We start from the raw sequence: 18,311 nt of genomic DNA, 5'->3' as shown, positions 1-18,311 counted from the left end.
CCACTTGGTTCACAACGGTTCAATTTACGCTGATTCACAATAACACAGGAAGCCTGAGCATGCTTTTTTACTGTAGTGTGGCCTGACTGAGAAACGACACTAGCAGGCACTCTAGTGTTTGAGTGTTTACCGAGCAACTATGACGTATATATATCAAACCTGGTTTTACTCTTGAATCTACCTAATTGTTCAATTTAATTTTTTTTTACATACATACCTATTTAAATTGATAAAGTATGTAATTACATACCATGTGTGATAAAAGAAGTGGAGAAAAGTTAGCAGAACTTGATGTTAAGAAGGCACAGAAATCAATCACAGTTGAAAAGAAGATTGAGGTGATTCAAAGAATGGAAGATGGACAGACACGTGCTAATGACTGTAGAAGTATGAACTTACCTCCATCGACTGTTACTACAATTATGAAAAATACAGATAGAATAAAACAGTCTCTGCAAAAATTTACGGCAGTGCTAAATACAAAACAAGTAAGTTATAATGGAAAAATTATCATTATGGGTGGATGACTTAAATCAGAAAAACATTCCTCTGATGCAGGCTGTTATAACTGAGAAAGCAAAAACAATTTTTGAGGATCTTAAAAAAACAGATGGAGGCGAAGAAACATTTTTAGGAAGCAAAGGTTGGTTCATGAGATTTAAGTCTCAAAGTAAGTGCCACAGTCTCAAATTATGTGGTGAGGCGGCAAGTGCAGATGTTGCGGCAGTGGCTGCTTTTCCTAAAGAATTTCAAGACTATGTAGAACAAGAAAGTTATCCTCCTGATCCCATTTTTAATGTTGATGAGACTGGGCTCTACTGGAAAAAATTGCCATACACACCTCCATTTCCTGTGAAGAATGTTCTGCTCCAGGTTTTAAAGCTGCAAAAGATAGACTTACGCTTTTGTTGGGTGCAAATGTCTCCGGAACTTTGAAGCTTAAACCAATGTTGGTGTGCCATTCACAGACACCATGCACCTTCAAGGGTCTAAAACATCCTCAAAACCTTGCTGAAGTAAGAACACCATAGGATGTCAAGGTTGTTTACATCACCCCAAACACAACATCGCTTTTGCAACTGATGGATCAGGGGATTATATCAATCTTCAAAGTCTATTACCTCCGTATAACATTTATGGAAATAGTAAGAGTCTTGGACACTTCAGGAAAAACTATTAATGACTAATGGTGGGCATTCGATATTTTGAAGGGCATTAACAACACCAAGGCAGCTTGGAATGTAGTGTTAGCAAAGTGTCTAAAAGGAGAATGGCAAAAACTTCTTCCAGCATTTATACACGACTTCGAGGAATTAGAGCAAGAGGAGATTGAAGACGTTACCAAGCTTGCGTGAGAGGTGAGATTGGATGATATTACAGCTGAAGATGTGACAGAAGTCTTAGAGAGCCATGATAAACCGCTTTCCAATGAAGACTTAGAGCAAGAGGAGATTGAAGACGTTACCAAGCTTGCGCGAGAGGTGAGATTGGATGATATTACAGCTGAAGATGTGACAGAAGTCTTAGAGAGCCATGATAAACCGCTTTCCAATGAAGACTTAAAAGAATTAGCCGAACAATTAAGTCAACATCCAAAGGAGGAGAAAGAAAACTAAGAAGGTCCTCTGAGAGATATAAAAACGGTTGATTTAAAGCATATCCTTGCAAGTATAGAGCCATTGACTGATGAACTGTGCAAAATAGACTATGATTGGGAACGGAGTGCAAACATAAAGGAGTGTAATCGCATCTATTCAACCCTGCACTGAACTCCTTAAAGAAAGAAAAAGAAAATCTAGGCAGTTAACACTGGATACTTTTTTCAAAAAAAAAAAAAAATGCAGGCAATCCGAAACCAGGAACTTCAACATAAAAATATGTAATATCTTTTAGAAGTTTCATATTTTTTGTATATAATTTTGTTTTGTTTTCATTATTAATAATTTTATTTTAACAAATATATATACATGTATTATCAAAGCTTTAAATATAATAATGTTACACATACTTCATGAGCATATTTTTTGACTGCGCAGAACATAACTATGTATCTCCCATTTAAATTGGGTTCATTTTACGCCGATTCGGTTTACACCCATTTTTTCAGAAACAGAAGTGAGGCGTAAACCGAGGGCTGCCTGTATATATATATATATATATATATATATAGTAAATTGATTAAACTTAATATTTTGCTGGTTTTCAAACCAGCAAAATATTAAGTTTAATCAATAATGAAAACACAAATTACTACTGTGGCAAATAAACAGCACTAAACTAAATAGCTGTTAGAAACAATTCGAATTCAATAGAATTAATGAATTAATCTTCTCACTAATGTCCTCCTCTACATATTAGATTACAGACTGAGATCCTATCAAATATCATATGAAAAAGTGTATCAATTATTAAAAAAAGTTACATTCTGGTCCAAAGAAATTATCAAAAAGCTAAATCCTCATCATGCCAAACCTCATCAGATATATGAGGCATCCAATATTAAAAAACCTAATAACCCTTTGCCCAATAGTTGACAACCACCTATAAACTGGCCAAACATCTCTTCAAATCACTCTTCCCCTCATTTATAAAAATTCTCTTCACTTTTAGACATTAATAAAAAATCTAATCTTGACAAATTCTAACATCACTTCACTGAAATAGAATATAAAAGAATAAGAGCGATAGCTAAAAGAGAAGTCAGAAAAAGACATAGAGAATCATGGAACAAATTTGTTTCTAATTTAGAACATGATTTATATAAAATAAGACCCAATGTATATAAGATTTTGAAACACCTAAATACAGATACCAAAGAAAACATAAAATTAAACACTGAATTAAAATTAGAAGAGTTTCTAAATTACTACACAGAACTGTGGACAGACAAATATTTTAAAAAAGACGACTGGCAAACAATTAACGAAAATGAAATAACTGAAGAAGAATTAGAAATCAGCCTGAAAGAAACAAGAAACGGAAAATCACCTGGAGAAAATAAGCTAGGTTCAGAACTATATAAATACGAAGGAACAAGATTCAAAAAAAGACTCTTATTATTTTTAAATAAAATTTACTCAACTGGTATCCCCCCAATAGAATGGAAAAAAGCAATTGTGATTCCTATCTTTAAGAAAGGTAATAGAGATGACCCTAAAAACTATAGAGGTATCAGTATACTAAATTCCTGTTACAAAATATATAGCAGAATCTTAAATAACAAACTAATGAAATATTCCGAAAACTTTATTCTAGAGGTACAGAATGGATTTAGAAATGGATGATCATGTATAGACCCAGCCTTTTGCCTAAAATTAATAGTAGAGAAAAGAAGAGAATATAATTTGGAAACACATATTGCATTTATTGACTTTGAAAAAGCATTTGACAAAGTTAAAAGAAACATATTATTTAACATATTAAAAGAAAGACAAATACCAAATAATATCCTAAAAGCTATCACAAGTATATATGAAAATAATCAAATACAAATAAGATTAAATCAGGAGCTATCATATACAAGAGAGATAAACCAAGGGGTCCGAGAGGAATGTCCCCTCTCAGCAACTCTTTTTAATATCTACTTAAATGAAATAATAATAAAATGGAGTAAAAATTTACACCAAGGAGTTAACCTTTCACCTACAGTTAACTTAAACACTCTCCTCTTTGCAGACGACCAAATAATAATTACAAATTCAGAATATAACTTACAGAAAGCTATTTTAAATCTAAATGAGATATCCAAAGATTATGGTATGATAATATCAACAGAAAAATCAAAAACTATGGCCTTTAAAGGACAAGATCCAGCAAGAACTAAAATAGTAATAGATAACAAGATCTTAGAACAGGTGAATTCATTTAACTACCTAGGATGTATGATCACATATGAAAATGAAAAAGATATAAACGTAAAAATTGCAAAATATTTAAAAATAACAGGTGTAATTAACTCTATATTTAAACCAAACCTAGTTCAAAAACAAACCAGGCTAAAAGTATACAATACATTAGCCTTACCTGTCTTAATGTATGGAAGCGAAATCTGGACAATAAAACAAAAAGACAAACAAAGATTAACAACAGCAGAAATGAAGTTTATGAGAAAAACTGCAAAGTATACCCTATTCAATCACAAAAGAAACAAAGATATTATGAAAGAATTAAACCAAGAACCAGTAATAGAAAAAATTAAAAAATATAAACATAAATGGATGGAACACGTTCAAAGAATGAAAACAGAAAGATTACCAAAACAAGCCTTAAAGTACAAGACATTAGGAAAAAGAAAACCAGGACGTCCTCTTAAACGATGACTTCTAAGGCCGGAACAGGCCATGCTAGGCCTAAATCCTTGATACGTATGATGATGACTTCACTGTTTACAAATGTAGCTTTGACACGGACCTGTAACTTCATTAAACCACATTTCCCCTCTGAAATAGTTGAATTATTCATTATAGATTCACCATCTATAATGATTAATTTTCATGGAAAGGAAAATATACAAACAGCTATAAGAACTACAAATGGGTTCCCATCTTGCACACACCCCAAGCCAATTTCTATATAGAACATTTGGCAAACCAAGCACTCAGCACTATTACACCACTCACAATCTACAGTCAATCTTTCACCACCCACCTCTGGACTCAAAGCGAAAGAAAAATTTGGAAAAACTCTCATGGTTGCACTCGACATTTCAAACACGTCTGTTGAGATTTGGCAAAGGGACTACTTTGCAAACTGCCAATGCATGGTTTGCCTTCCATGCTCTGCAACTACGTGAACTTTTGTCAAAAATTCAAGAACATAAATTTTCTTGCTTTTATCTAGAGGAGGGCAATCCAGTTAATTAATGATTCTTCTCTCACATATCCACTTCAGTCCCTCTCTCACAGACATTCAGTTTCTACCTTGTGCCTCTTCTGTTGATACTTTCATGAACAGTACTCTGATGAACTGGCCACTATTATTGTTCGACTTTCTGCCAAAATCATTAGAACAAGAGCCACCACTAACCAACATTTACATCCATCTTGAAACTTACCTAACCATCTACTTCTGTAGATCTACTTTCATCTACTTCTGTTCTTTGGAATAGCCTATGAGAAGATGTTCCCTATGAGAAATGATTGAAGGTATGTGGGCTTCAAACACTAGTTAATAAGCAAAAAACAGAGTACATAGAATCAACACTGAAGACATTTTTTTCAGTAGATGGCAGAAAGGGAGAGAACAAGAGGTCACCAATCGAAATTGTGTAAGAGTGTGATTAATGAGGGTATTAGGATTAGATTTTTTGCCTGGAAGATGGTGAATGGGTGGACTGGGTTGCAAGACGTGGTAGTAAGTACTCTGTAAATAAATGAGATTAAGGAGAAGTATGATAAGTATTTGTGAATAATGGATCTCACATGATGTCATACAAAATAGCAGATACCAAAAGAGTTAAAAGAGAACAAAATAGTGCTATTGCACAAATGTTCAGCTAAGATATATGATCCTCATTACAGACCAGTTTGCTTATGTACAGTTGTGGTTAGATACTGGAGTGAGTGATTAGAAAGAGAATTCCCAACTTATCAGATGTATAAAAATATGATTCTCTAAAGAATGAGTTCATACAGAGTAAGTCTTGCTTTAGCTTTATTTTAGAAAAGATCGATGAATGTGCTGGATAAAAGATATTTAAATGATATTTTTAGACTTCAAAAGGGCATATTGAAAAATTAGCTTACACACTGAACCAGATGGAATATACAATGGATTAATGAGTAACATAAGTTAATCTCATCTGAAGGATGCTAGCAAACTTCGTACTGGAAAAGTGGGGAATGAGGGTGAGAAAACAACAACTTGGAAAAGAAAAAGTAATTGTGTACCACATAGGTCTGCACCTGAGCCCCTACTGTCGACTTATTTGAAAACAATTTTGAGGTTTATAATAGGGATAAACTGTCTTACTTTGGCAGTTGGAGCATCTGCAAAACTCTTTCCAGAGTGCCTCAGCTAATGCAAATAAACAACTGTTTGAAAGGAATAATAAGCGTAAGAGTGGGAGAGTTTCAGAAATGAAGGATATGGTGACTCGATATTAAGAAGAGTGATAAATGGGAGTTTAACTAAATCGTACTTACCGGGTGCAAAATTTAAGGATGTAAGTGAAAGAATTAGAGCGCAAAAACAAAGGGTTAAAGAATTGATAGTTGTGGCGGGTACGAATGAATTGAAAGGAGATTTTTTTATGAGAGAGGACTTGAAAGAATTGTTAAAGGTAGCGAAAGAAAAGAGCGAGAGAGTTGGGATGGTGAATCTGTTGCCATGGTACGACAGAGGAGTATAGGAGGAGGGCCATAATCGCAAATGACTTTATGCACAGGTTATGCAGATGGTGTGGTGTGGAATTCGTGGACGTGTGGAATGAGTTTGAGGCAAAAGGATTTGTACAAGATGGATGGTCTGCATTTGAATGGATTTCGTGTATGGAGACTGGAAAGAGTGTTGCTGAATGAAGTGAAAATGGATGTGCAGAACCAGGGAAACTAGTACTACCAAGGAGGGGAGGAATATGCGGACATCAGTGAGACAGTTGAGTGTAAGAACGTATATAATGTACCCGAGCCAGTACTCAGGACAAGAAATCGGAATGGGATAGTTAGAATAACATGAAATGCAGAGGTGGGACCTCTGCATTTCATGTATACTAATGCCAGGAGTATTAGGAACAAGAAGGAAGAATTTTTGGCCTTGATTGGCTCTTCCTGGCCACAGGTTATTGGCATTAGTGAAACATGGCTGACGGAAGATGATATAGTTAGTAGGACAGAATGTGTAGGTTATAGTGTGTTTAGGAGGGACAGAGAGAATAAAATGGGGGAGAGGAGTGTTATTGATGATAGCTGATGAACTGCAGCCAAGGAGAATTGAAGTTGTATTGCAGGATAGTAAAAAGATCTCATACAGTTGGGTGCTGCTATACATGGTGGAGATAGTATGCATAAACAAACTGATGAAATGAGTGGAAGGAGGGTAATTATTATGGGGATTTCAACTATGGTAACATTGATTGGAAGGAGGAGAGCACACATGTGAGGAAGGAAATGGATTTTATTCAATTATTAACAGATAACTATCTGAGACATCAAGTAATTGAAAATACTAGGGGTTTGAGAGTGCTTGACCTGGTAATCGCATCTGAGAATTTGACTGTAATTAATATGACCATGTTGCCACCTATTGGTGAGAGTGATCATAAGATCTTGACCTGGGAGGTGGCTAAAGGTGTGGAATTTTCGATTAAGACAGGGTATATGTGGAATTACCATGTTGGCAAGTATGACAAGCTTAGGAGATTGCTTGGATCAGTGCAATGGCATGTAAAACTGCAAGGGCTGGATGTCGATAGAGCATGGGAAGTGGTCAAGGAGCATTTACAGGAGGTTATGGCTGATTGTACACCTAGGGTCCGAATAGTAAAACAAGTAAGGGTTAAATGGATGAATAAAACCATTAAGCTTGAACTGCAAAAAAAGAAACAACTGTGTACATGAACAGTATAAAGCACAGACCAGATGGGTAATGAGTGTGGTAAAAAAAAAAAAAAAAGCAAAAGCGGATTATGAAAGGAAACTAGCTATGCAAGCTAAAGAGAATCCCAAACAGTTCTTTCAATATGCTGCAAGCAAAAAAAAAAAAAAAAAAAACCCATATACGGCAGAATGATTTTAAGGAATGCCGATGGTAAGGAGGTCACTGAATCAGTCGATATAGTGGAATTACTGAGCGAGCACTTTGCAAGCGTATATCATCCAGGTGGTGACATTGAAAAAATGAAGGAACCATTAGTTTATACGGGCCGATGAATGAAGTGGAGGTGAATAATCTAATACAGAACTTTTATGTGAATACATCTGTGGATTAGATGGTATACCGGCACGGGTCTTACGTGAAGCGGCTAAAGAATTATCAGTGCCCTTGACCATGTTGTTTAATCTGAGTCTCAGGTCTGGTTTAGTCCCGAAGGTGTGGAAAATGGTTCCACTGCATACAGGAGGATCCAAGAATACTGTTGCAAATTACCGACCGATCAGCATATCAGGAATCGTTGTCAAGGTCTTGGAGAAAGTGGTCAAGGGAAAAATACAGGAATGGATTGATGAAAATGAGATAATGTATGGGGTACAGCATGGCTTTGTGAAGGGTAGATCATGCCTCAGTAACTTGCTAAAGTTTTATAACACAGTGATGGCTGAAATGGATAAGGGTAATGGGTTTACAGTGATACTGTTGGGCTAAGGCATTTGACAGGATACCACATGGAATTCTAATCTGTAAACTGCAACATATGGGAATGGATATAGGGTTTGTGAGATGGATAGGTGGGTAGTTGATGAAGAGATATCAGAGAGTATTTTATTCAGGAGTAGAGTCCAAAAGATGGCCTGTGACTAGTGGTGTGCTGCAGGGTTCTGTTCTTGGACCACTGCTGTTTAATCTGTTCATTAACAATATAGGGAAGGATCTAAGTGGAACAGTTCATTTGTTCGCTGATGATGCAAAGTTGGGGAGGGCGATAGTGAATGCAGAAGATGTCAAAGTCTTGCAGGATGACTTAAATAGATTGGAGTTCTGGGCTAAGGAGAATGGATGTCAATTTAATGTGACAAAATGTAAGGGTATGCATTTCGGGGTGAAAAGATTAGCAGCAGTATACCACATGGGTGGAACTGTACTCCAAGAGATTGATGAGGCCAGGGACTTGGGAGTGTTGGTGAATAGGGAGATGAAGTTTAGGGGGCACATTGCGAAAGTAGCTAAATCAGCTCATCAACTCACTTGGTTGTTGAAAAATACCTTAATGAGCAGAGACAAGCAAGTTATTGTACCTCTGTACCGAGCCTTGATAAGATCTCATCTTGACTACTGCGCCCAGATTTGGTCATCTCGGTTCCTTTTTTTGATGGGGAGGAGGTGGAGAGGATCCAGAGGCGAGTAACTAAGATGATAGCAGGTCTATGGAATGAACCATATGAGAATAGGTTGAAGATTTGTGGGTTGCAGAAACTGGTTGATAGGCAGAAAAGGGGGAGATATGATTGAGACATTCAAATTGCACTAAAAGGATTCTATATGATTAATTCAGAGGATATTTTTGAGATCAGGACTGGTGGTGGGAGAACTAGGGGACACCTATGGAAGCTGGGCAAGAGTGTGGTTAGCAGTGGTGTTAGAGCTGGGTTCTTTACTTTGAGAGTGGTAAATGAGTGGAATAAGCTGCCAGAGTCTGTTGTGGGTGCTATGACAGTGAGCGAGTTCAAGGGAAGGTATGATAGATACTGTGAGAATGTCGTATAGTTGTGTGGACATGATGTTTGGGATCTCCCTCGATGAGTCTAAGGACTCCCTGGAGTCACCCGTAATAATAATAATAAATATTCAGCTTTTAGCAGTTGATGCAGTTTGGGAGTATTATAAGCATACTGAGTGTCAAATTTTGGAGAAATATGTAAAATTACTGTTTTAATCCTAGAATGCAGAATGAACTTAAAAATTATTAATATATTATTACTATACAGGAGAGGCCTCTTACCACATGCAAAGACTCAGAGGAGTTTGCAGCAACAATTATTCACAAAATGCCTAACATATTTTTTGTGCATGATTTGTAATTCATAGGAAATCATTCAGAAATACTTGTGGCAATTCAATGCATTCAATTCCAAGCAAAATATATTACCCTCATGATGTCCTACTTATTAACCCACTTTTACATAACATCCAAGGCACATCTGTGTGTGTGTGTGTGTGTGTGGTTCCCACACTAGGTCATTTATAAACCTATTGTACACATGCCCAATGGGTGGGCTAAGAATTTTTTTCCCATTTTTTTTTTTTTTTTATCAATTTCATATATTGTTCTGTGATTTTTTAATTTATGTTTCGCATGGTCCAGAAACTCAAGACGAAACATGGAACTTTTTTTCAAGTCACTTCAGGCCTCCAATAAACAGGGAGGTGGTCTCTCACCAGACAATGAAATTCATCTCCCACTTAAAGACAATCAGAAACATCCATACACACAATGAGATTTGAAACTGTGACATGTTGGTTGGAGAGCAGGTACACAAATTACTCAGCCAACCAGGCCAGCAGTTATATGACTTGCATTGTTTTGGTATATCTGTAAGCTTCCTTCTTTCAATAACAGTGACCAAGAAAAAAAAAGAGATGAGCTATTTGCTATCAACCAATGGTTTGCAATTTCTTCAGGTCTCTTAAGGACATCTTCCCCTTGTACAAATACCCAGGAGTTTATAGAATGCCATGCTCAAGCAGTATGTGGCCTACATATGACAGACAAGCCATAGATTTGAGGTAAGAAAGATGTTGAGATAAAAGAAATATGTCGATGCATAAAAGCCAAGAAAGATCTAGTGTGGCCAACCTATCAACCATTATTCTTCACTTTTTCTTTTAAGGTTACGCGGTGATCATCATTCATATTTATGAATTTAGGGACACAAAACACACGTGTTGAAAAGATTATTTTACTGATTAATAATAAAATAATAACTTGACGTTTCGACACCTGTATTGAGGTCATCATCAGAAGGATACATGTGTATAAGAACCAAGCTACATGTTGTTGCACTCTATACAGGTAAATTACATCTGCGCTGTTAACTAATCTTTTTTCTTAGCTCAAGTGATACCTCAGGTGATAAAAAAAAAAACTACAGTAAACTCTGCTAAAGTCCTCACATACTAAGATTCTTCTGGAATTATACAGTTTATATTGTTATACTACGATTATCTTCTGGATTTGTACAGTATACAGGTTGCTATTGAATGTTCAGGAAACAAAAACACTCCAAGTCTTGTTGTATTGAGATTTTTCTTCATGGTTGCTATGAAAGTTGCAGATCATGCTTCCTTGAATTTCCACTCGAACCAGGTTTTTGTGCAGCGTAGGGACTTGGTACCTTTCCAATCAATTCTGTGGCATGTTGGGAGTGCGTGGTCAAGGCCAGTTTTAAGGTCGGTGTACACTCTTTCTCTTTCTTCAAAAAGAGGGTACAGCCATGGGCTCACCACTTCCCCCCCACCCAACAGCGAACTTTTATATGGAAGACTTTGAGCAAAGAGCTCTAGAATCGGCATGCCTAAAGCCCAAAATTTGGCTCAGATATGTCGATGATATTTTCGTCATTTGGCCCCACGGTGACGAAGCAAGATACATTCCTTAGTCACCTGAACAAACAACACAAACACATCCAATTTACCATTGAAATAGAAAAAACAACTCTCTTCCGTTCCTAGACACACGTCACACATCTTCCTTCGGGCTGTCTCTCCTTCTCAGTTTACCGCAAACCTACACACACAGGCCAGTACATACACAAAACTTCTTATCACCACCCAACACAAAAACTAGGGGTCATAAACACCTTTAAAGACAGAGCTCAAACCATTTGTTCAAATGAACAAGCTTCTTAACCATGAATATGAGACCATCAAACATACCTTTATAAAAAATGGATACAGTATAAATACCATTCACAAGATCCTCCATAAAGATACCAGTAATAGCAAAAAAGATTTCAAGAATGCTATTGCTATATCATATGTTAGAGGCATTTTTGAAAAAATAGACAGAACACTACACAAATACAACATCAAAACCACCTTTAAACCTCCGACAAAATTAAGATACTTACTCAGTTCTTCCAAGGATCCCCTGCCACACCTAGCCCACCCAGGGATTTACAAAATAGATTGCACATGTAACATACCATACATAGGGGAAACCGGGCAAACCATCCCAATCAGAAAGGATGAACACAAATGACACATAAAATACCTCCATTTTGGAAAAACCACCTTTCTGACCACGCACTCTAAACATACCACAGAATTGATTGGAAAAGTACCAAGTCCCTATACCGCACCAAAACCTGGTTCGAGCAGAAATTCAAGGAAGCATGTGAAATGCTCAAACTTGATCCGAATCTGAATAAAAATGATGGTTTAACCATTCCAAGAATGTGGAGGACCCATCTGCAACCTTCATAGCAATCATGAAGAAAAATCTCAATACAAGAAGACAAAGTGGTTTTTCTTTTTTTTGTTTCCTGAACACATTCAATAGCAACCTGTACTGTACAAATCCAGAAGATAATCGTAGTATAACAATATAAAATGTATAATTCCAGAAGAATCCTAGTATGTGAGGACTTTAGCAGAGTTTATTGTAGGTTTTTTTTTTTTTTTATCACTAGAGGGAAGGCTAAGAAAAAGGATTAGTTAACAACGTAGATAATTTACCTGTATAGAGTGCAACAGCATGTAGCTTGGTTTTTATACACATGTATCCTTCTGATGATGACCTCCATACAGGGGTTGAAACGTCATTATTTTATTATTAATCAGTAAAATAATCTTTTCAATACATGTGTTTTGTGTCCCTAAATTCATAAATATGAATTATTCTTCATTGTCATAAAAAGTGCCTTTCAAGAAAGTACAGGGTGTTCGGGATAAATTTGACATATTTATAATTAATTATATTTTTCCGTAAGTTACATGTATTAACACACACTTCTCTTCATTTAAAAGTTTGGACCCTTCTTCATTCATATACAAGATGTCAGAAAGGATGGATAGCTGGAACCCACCTGAATCATGGAAGAGAATAACTTGTATCATGATGATTCGTGCCTGCCATCAAAATAAGGATATTACGACTGCTGCCCAATGCTCCCTGAATACAGTAAAAACAATCAGGCATGAACTAGAGACTTGCAATGGTGACTACGAGGATGTAGCAAGAAGAAAGATCCCTAGCAGACGATCTGATTGCTTTCGTACAGCAGAATTCCTCGCAAATCTGCAGGAACAGGTGTTGAAGAACCCTGGCATTGGAATTCGGGCTTTGTTCGTGGAGTTGCTAACTGTAGTCAAGCCCTGGATAACAAGGGTAGCCAATGGTAGGCCGTATGTATGGCAGCAGGATTCGGCCCCTTGCCACACCTCTGGGAAAAGTCAAAAATGGTTGTCTGAAAATTTCTACGACTTCACCAGTCCAAATGTTTGGCCTCCAAACTCCCCAGACCTTAACCCCATGGATTATTTTGTATGGGGCGCAGTTGAAAAAGACACCAATCGCACTTCCAGTAATACAAAAGCCCAGTTAATGGATAAAATTAAAACAGTTTTTGCGGCCCTTCCCAGGGAGACTGTAGCATCAGCTTGTTCGAGGTTCCGAAGCAGAATTGAAGCTGTGATCGATGCTAATGGTGGTTATTTTGAGTAAATCTTGTTGATAGTATTGTAATTAACTCTGCCTGTAATGTTTTTTTGTCAATTCATTAAATTTAATAGATACAAAGAAGATTTTCTTTTTCCTTACGAAACTGTCAAATTTATCCCGAACACCCTGTAAGTGCAGAATAACGAAGTTTTTTTTTTTTTTTTTTTTTTTTTTTTTTTTTTGCAAGGGGGAAAAATTAGGCAACTGTTTAGGAAACATGATGGTGAAGAGGTTACTGTTTAGGGCATTATGGTTTGTCATATGAGTAAGATGAGTGGAAAGTGTTATCAGCAAAACTGTGAACAGAGTTAGAGGTCAGTAAAAACAGATTGCTAATGCATATACTACAAGAGAGGATGAAATAATGGTACTCTGGTGAACACCTGTGTTAGCAGGAAAATATAAAGAGAGATCACCTTCCTCCATTTGACATAGAGAATGACCTGAGAGAAAACTGATAATCCAGTAGGATTACTAGTTTTCTCTCAGGTTGATTTGGAAGGAAGTCAGACCATAAGATGTTAATTTTCTAAGAAGACCTCAGTGACAGAACTTATCTTGGCAATGTCAAGTATCCAGAGGTGGATGATTAAGCCCAGAGATCTGATGTAGACCATAACTGGCAAAATCTTATTATATCCAAAGAACTTAATTTGTCTAGCTTTCTTAAAAGGGTGCAGGGACACTAAAATTATACCCACATGTGTTAAGTTCCAGATAAAAATTTTATTGATCTAAGGCTTTTCATATCTACAGATTTGTTAGCTTTGCACTGCTTCATGAACAGATCACAACTACTCATGAACTTAACTGCTATTACGGCAGCCCTTAGTTCTTTCCGATCTGAACTTTCTCCTGTTCTAAATGCAAAATCAGCCCTCCATGGAGTCAATAGACTCATAATGGGAGGTCCTTCCTAAGAACATAAAGTCTGCCAAGATTCATCGAGAGGAGGCCCCCCTTAAGAAACACAGAGTCTATCATACCACTCCTTAAACTCATTGACCGTTCTCACTCTCACCACTTCATCAGGCAATACATTCCACAGTTCAACCACCCTCCACGCAAAGAAACCACTCCTCACCCTCTTGCTCACAGTTTCCTTTTGTAACCTCCAGGAATGGCCTCTTGTAATCACTCCTTCCCACTGTTCAACCAAGTGAAAGAACTCCCCTCCCCAGTGTCAACCCTGTAACCACCTCTCAACAGTTTAAAAGTCTCAATCATATCACCTCTCCTTCTTCTATCCACCAAACTCTGCAGTCCACATTCCCTCAGTCGATCCTCATAACTATGCTTGTACAGTCCTGAAACCATCTTTGTCATCCGTCTTTGTATCCTTTCCACAGTTAATTTATCCCCTTGAAATCCTGGGGACCAAATCTGAGAACAATAGTCTAAGTGTGGTCTGATCAGATGAATTGATGAAGCAGCATTAGAATAATTAGTTTCAGCCACACTGTGCAGCCACACTGTGCATCTTGTCAAGTTCCATTTTTAGACATCATGCAGCATGTATAGCATGGCCTTTGCCAACTTACCTCCACTTATTAATAATATTTTAATTTAGAATATTAGTGAGTCTGGTTCGAGGCTATTCCATGTACAGATGTATGTAATTTGCAGCTTCTGTAATTTTTTTTTTTTTTTTTTTAGATGAGTGTATTTTCATTAGATCATTATGTGTTTATGGTTGTTACTTATTCAGTACATTTACAAATATCTCTTAAAACGTCAAATGTATATAGTTTTTAAAAAAATGGCACCAAAAACCCAGCAGAACTAAAGAACCATTATACTGATGACATGAAAAAAAATTAACATATGAAATTCAAGATTAGCATGAATAATTCAGCAGGTTGAAGAAAGCAGAAAGTGTTTACAAGAACTAAGACAGAAAAGGAGAACTCAGCAGAAAATAACAGGAAAGCACAGTAATTAGTAAAGTTATCAGTGAATGATAATGACAAAAATAATGATAATGATTTTTTTTTATTGATTTCGAAAATATTTACACAATTACAATAATTGTCTTTAGTGACATTCCTACTTGTAATTTTTACAAAATTCAGCACTAAGTGCTGCATATGTGATTAATTTTCTACATTGCATTTCAATTAAAATTTTGATAATAATACTTTTTTGCATCTATATTTACAACATGTCTTCTTCTAATATTAACAATGAAGATTACATGGAATTTTTGAATAATGGATAATAAAAATATGATAATGTCTCAGATAAATTACATACTTATTTTTTTTAAACTGTAATAACATTTTATTTATCATCATACAGAGTATTTACATATATACAATAAAGCATACTATTACATTGTGTTCAGTACAAAATGTAGAGTACGGTGATTTTTTTTAAAATGTAAATGTAGATAATTTTTTTCAATATCAATATCATAGCTTATTATTACAGCCTATTTACACATGCACAACTTTTTTCTTATCTCTTTTGTTACATAATTTGCAATCTTTGGTTATGAGGATTAGGTGTATTTGAATGAGATGGATTAATCTCACTTACTTTGAAGCTTGGGTTAGCTTTTATGAAGAGAGTGGGATTAGCCTTCACTATTTATGTTGCTGTTACTGTTTATGGATGGGATGTAGGCATTGGATGCAGGTGATTTGTGATGTGTATATTAGTGTTAATGGAATATTAACTTTGTTGGTATATTTTCCAGAGTTTGTGTTTTAATGTTCTGTAGTTGTCTATGCGTTTTAAATTTCTTGGTAGGTTGTTGAGTAGCGTGGGCATCCCTTAGTAATATTATGTTTCAGATTTTTAATGCTCAGGATTCTGTGCATCGCCATGTGCTGGTCGGATATTGGCTGTTGTGTATAAGGTCACTGTATATAAAATCACTGTTGACACAATTTTCCTATGTAATATTTCTAATTTTGTTAGATGGTGGTTTGATGTGTTTGCATAGACAGCTAACCGTATCTGAGAAGGGATTCGCAGATACAATGATATAGGAGTTTTTTTTTTTATGTTAGATGGAATAATGTCTTTTAGTTGGAAGAGTTTTGCAGCAGTGATGTGGAGTCTAGCGTGTAGGTAATCTATATTATTATTATTATTATTAAACAAGACCTCATGGAGTCAAAGACTCATCTAGGAGGTCCTTTTATCTCACACACATCTCATCATACCGGGTCTTAAACACATTCAAACTCCCTGCAGACACCACACTCTCAGGCAAGGCATTCCAATCATTCACAACTCTGCACGAAAAAAACCTGCCTCTCACTCCCCTACTCACACCCTCTTTATACAGTTTCCAGGCATGACCTCTGGTTCTCCCCTGATCTCCCACTATTCTCTGTAGAACTTCTCCACCATTGATCCTATAACAACCCCTTACCAACTTGTAGGTCTCTATCATATCTCCCCTCTTCCTTCTCTCCACTAGACTCTGCAAATTACATCTTTTCAATCTTTCCTCATACTCGACTTTCCAGAGGTCAGAGACTACCTTAGTCAGTCGCCTTTGGACCCTTTCCAACATCTCTTCATCCTTCTGAAAACCAGGTGACCAAATCTGGGCACAATAGTCCATGTGTGGCCTAATCAAAGCCTTATACAATGGAACAAGAATCTCCCTACTTCTACACGTCAGTGTCCTCCTCATCATTCCCAGAAGTCTTTGTGTTGTCTTCACAATTTTGGTGATGTGTCCCCTAAATTTTAGATCCTTATCCACTATCACTCCCAGATCTCTTATTTCCTCTACTTCCAACAATATATTCTCACCAAGCATAAATTCTGCATCCCATCATTGTTTTCCAAATTTTAAAACCTTACATTTTGCAACATTGAACTCACATCCCCATTTGCTTGCCCAATCACTCAATTTATTCAAGTCTTCTTGCAAGGCCACAACATCTTCACTACTCTTTATGGTTCGTCCCAACTTTGCATCATCTGCAAACAACTGAATATCTCCATCCAAATCTTCGCCAATATCATTAATATACAAGTTAAATAGTAATGGCCCTAAAACAGATCCCTGAGGCACTCCACTAGTGACTTTCCTTTTCCTGGATATTGCACCCCCATACACAACTTGTTGATACCTATCAGATAGCCAGTCTCCAATTCAATGCACTAATCTAATATCCAACCCCATCTGCTCTAGTTTGACTGTCAACTTATCATGAGGTACTCTATCAAAAGCTTTTGCAAAATCCAAGTATATTACTGTGTATCCTTCTCCTCTGTCCAAGGAAGCAGTCACTTTATTGTAATAAGTAAGTAGATTACTAAAACACGACCTCCCTTTAGCAAATCCATGCTGTCCATCCAAGATTATACCATTGTTGTCAACCCAACTCTGGATCCTAGTTCTCACAAGCTTCTCCAACAACTTAACCACAACACCTGACACACAGATAGGCCTATAGTTTGATGCTTGAGTTCGATCACCTCCTTTATGAAGTGGCACAATCTTGCCCTCCTTCCACTCTTTAGGGACTTGACCAAGCGCAAGACTCGTATTAAAAAAATATGTCAAGGCAGGTGTCAACTCTCTGGCACATTCCTTCAGAATACGCGGTGATATATTAAGTCCCACAGCCTTATTTACATCTAGTTTACTCAACTCCCCAAACACCTCTTGCTCACTTACAGTCAGTCTCTCCTCCCCATCATCAACTGCTCTTAATCTCTCCATGAAGTCACATTCACAAGATTGAAAGATCTTTATGAACTGCTCATTAAGTATCTCCACCACACATTCTGCAACAGCTGTCTTTATACCATTTCCTCCAATCAATGTCATCCTTCCATAATCATTCTTTCTTTTGCTGGCTACATATCGAAAGAACTCCCTAGGATTCTTTTTAGCTTCATTAGCTAACTGCTGCTCATACCTCTCTTTAGCTACTCTCACCAACCAAGTCACTCTCCTTGCCTGGTCTTTGTAGAACTCATGAAATTGGTTACTTCCACTTCTCTTATGCTGCCTCCACAATGCCCT

The 18,311-nt window shown here is 36.7% G+C and overlaps 1 protein-coding gene across 1 annotated transcript in view; it reads right to left on the bottom strand.

Moving 5' to 3' along the window:
- The window catches only part of ACC (acetyl-CoA carboxylase), a 1,393,224-nt gene that overhangs the window by 1,069,365 nt on the left and 305,548 nt on the right, over positions 1-18,311 (bottom strand). The window lies entirely within an intron of this gene.

Source organism: Typopeltis vanoorti, chromosome 18, assembly GCF_054136105.1.
Source record: "Typopeltis vanoorti isolate ZY-2024b chromosome 18, IOZ_Tvanoo_1.0, whole genome shotgun sequence".
NCBI lineage: Eukaryota > Metazoa > Arthropoda > Arachnida > Uropygi > Thelyphonidae > Typopeltis > Typopeltis vanoorti.
This window is presented reverse-complemented; position numbering and strand designations above follow the sequence as displayed.